We start from the raw sequence: 3,091 nt of genomic DNA, 5'->3' as shown, positions 1-3,091 counted from the left end.
GGGTGTGTGTGTGTGTCAGAGTGGTGACCAGGGAGGGGTGTGTGTGTGGGGTTATGGGGGGGGGGGGTGTTTGTGGGGGGGGGGGGGCGGCGGGGATGGACGGGCTGGGCGGGGGGGGGGGGGGGGGGGTGGGGGGGGGGTGGGGGGTTGGGGGGGGGGGGGCTGTCAGGGGGTGGGGAGTGGTTGGATGGGGCGTGGGAGTCCCAGGGGTCTGTCTGGGGGTGGGGGTGTGGATAAGGGTTGGGGCAGTCAGGGGACAAGAGGCAGGGAGGCTTAGATAGGGAGTGGAGTCCTGGGGGGCAGTTAGGGGCAGGGGTCCCAGGAGGGGGCAGTCAGGGGACAAGAAATGGGGAGAGGGTTGGGGGTTCTGGGGGGGCGGGAAGTGGGAGGGGCAGGGGCGGGGCTAGGGCGGGGCTCCTCCCGTCCTCTTTTTTGCTTGCTGAAATATGGTAACCCTAGTGTGTAGGCAAGAGGAGGATGTGCGTGTGTGTGTAGGTGTAGGCGGGGGAGGATGGGTGTGTGAGAGTATAGGTGAGTGTGTGTGTGCAGGCAGAAGGATGTGTGTATGTGTAGGCAGGGGGAGGATGTGTGTGTGTGTGGGTGTAGGCAGGGGGAAGATGAGTGTGTGTGTAGGCAGGAGGAGGATGGATGTGTGAGAGTATATAGGTGAGTGTGTGTGCAGGCAGGGGGAGAAGGAGTGTGTGTGTGTGTGTGTGTAGGGGAGGAGGAGTGTGTGTGTGTTTGTGTGTAGCAGGGGGAGGAGGAGGAGTGTGTGTGTGTAGGCAGAAGGATGTGTGTGTGTGTGTGCGTACACAGGGAGGAGGAGGGTGTGTGTGTAGGCAAGAGGAGGAAGACAAGCACCTCTCACTGACCAGAGCACACCGCTTACCCCATGTCTGGGAGGGACCAAGAGGTCCCCATCCCCTGTTTGTGTCCCTTACATGGGAGATCCCCCATCATGTCACAGGGTGTGGGAAGCAGAGGGGGGGGGGGTCTCTCAGTAGAGCAGGGTTTCCCTCCCCTCACTGTGACCAGGGCACCCACTCCCCCTCGGCGCCACGGTTATCCCAGGGTGGGTGGGACTCTCCTTTGCCTCCTGGCCAAGGCATCACCCCCATGCGTAGGGTGACCAGATGTCCCGGTTTTATAGAGACAGTCCCGATATTTGGGGGGGTTTCTTATATAGGCTCCTATTACCCCCACCCCCGTCCCGATTTTTCACACTTTCTATCTGGTCACCCAATCAACGGGCCAGGCTCTGGCTGTAGGCGGGTCTGTGGCGAGCAGGGGCCGGGGAGGAACGAATTCGGAGGGGGGGGGTCACTTCAGCGGCTCCCCGAAGCAGCTCCCTGCTGTCGCTAGCAGAGATGCGGCCCAGGCTCTGCATCAGGCAGGTTGCCCCCATCAGCAGGCACCGCCCCTGTAGCTCCCATTGGCTGTGGTTCCCAGTCCTGGCCAATGAGCTGGCTGGAAGCTGTGGAGTCGGCTGTCGGGGAGGGGGACAAAGCGTGAATAAGAGGCTTGGGGACTCGGGTCCCCGAAATGAAAGAGGCTGCCAGGCAGGGGGCAGGCACTGGCTGTGGTGCGGATCTCCTCGCTTTGGAGCGGCGCCGAGCAGCAGACTTTGCGCCCTGGGGGCAGGAGCACCAGACGCTCCCTAGAATGGGGGGGCACCGCCAGCCAGACCGTGGCACTGCCCAGGCTCCAACTCTTCCCCCCGGCCCCGCCCTCACTCTGCCTCATCCCTCCACTGCTCCGCCTCTTCTGCTGAGGCCCCGCCCTCAGTCCGCCTCATCCCACAAACGCTCCGCCTCTTCCCCCAGGCCCCGCCCTCACTCCGCCTCATCCCACAAACGCTCCGCCTCTTCCCCCAGGCCCCGCCCTCACTCCGCCTCGTCCCACAAACGCTCTGTGATCATGGCCCCATCACATTTTTCCTGGTTGAGGAGCGAGTAATGGGGAAAAGGGCAGTGGGTGGGGCCTTGGGTGAAGGGCAGAGTGGGGATCAGAAGAGGTGGACCGAGGGTTTGGCCGTGGGGGTTAAGAGGTGGATTGGGGGCAGGGTCTCTGGGCAGAGCAGGGGGCACCCGTGCCCCCTCCCCATTTATGGAGCTTCCTATGCTCCAGTGCACAAAGGCGGCTTGTTCACTTTTCTCCCTTCTGCCCCTTCCTATTCCTGGGTTTCCCCCTCTGCCACGTCTGGCAGTGCATATACCCTGTTCCTAATTCCCTCTCCTAACCCTGGACCTCTCTCCGTCCCCTACATCCAGCTGTTAGACCCTCCTGTGTAGTCAGTTTGACCCCTTTCTAGATTCTGCCCCCCCCTTTCCCCTGATTTGCCCCTGTGCCCCCCCCCCACCTCCCAGGACTAGCTGGGAGCTCCTTGTCAGCAGGCAGGGCGGTGTCAGCAGATCTCACTGAGCAGCCTCTGTTCACACCAGCACCGACAGGGACAGGGGCCACAAAGCAGCAGATCATGTGGGGAGCAGGTGGTAACCTCTGTCCGGCCCCCCAAGTGTCGCTGTCCCAGCCTCCCCCACCCGGCCAGGCTCCCCCCTCCCCTGCACACACTGGGCCCGGGGCAGGGGCAGGGGATTGCAGCCAACTCCGCGGGGAGCAGCCTGGGGCCAGACCCTCCCCCTGCAGCCCGGGGCACCAGGGGGGGGGCACTGCTTCCTGGGGTGGTCTCTCACCTTCCCCCCTGAGCAGGGCCACCCTGGGTCTGGGGGCTCTGCCCTGGGGGAGGCTCCCGGGGAGCAGCGGGAAGGGCCTGTCTGGAGATTCCCCTCTCCTGGCTGCAGCCCCTAGGGCAGGAGCACAAACCCAGGAACAAGAAGCAGAGGGTGGTTTCTTTGTGTAGATAATTGCCTATTTATTTCTTTAAGCCGCTGTTGCTTGTTTGGGGCTTTTCCGGGGCTGGGGATTCTGCTTTCACCGGAGCGTGTGATTGGCTTAGGGTGACCAGACAGCAAGTGTGAAAAATCAGGACGGGTAATTGGCACCTATATAAGAAAAAGCCCCAAACATGGGGACTGGCCCCATAAAATTGGGACATCTGGTCACCCTAGATTGGCTCCTGGCCTTGTCCCCG

Source organism: Trachemys scripta, chromosome 11 (assembly GCF_013100865.1).
Source record: "Trachemys scripta elegans isolate TJP31775 chromosome 11, CAS_Tse_1.0, whole genome shotgun sequence".
Taxonomy (NCBI): domain Eukaryota; kingdom Metazoa; phylum Chordata; order Testudines; family Emydidae; genus Trachemys; species Trachemys scripta.
Note: the sequence above shows the minus strand (reverse complement) of the source record.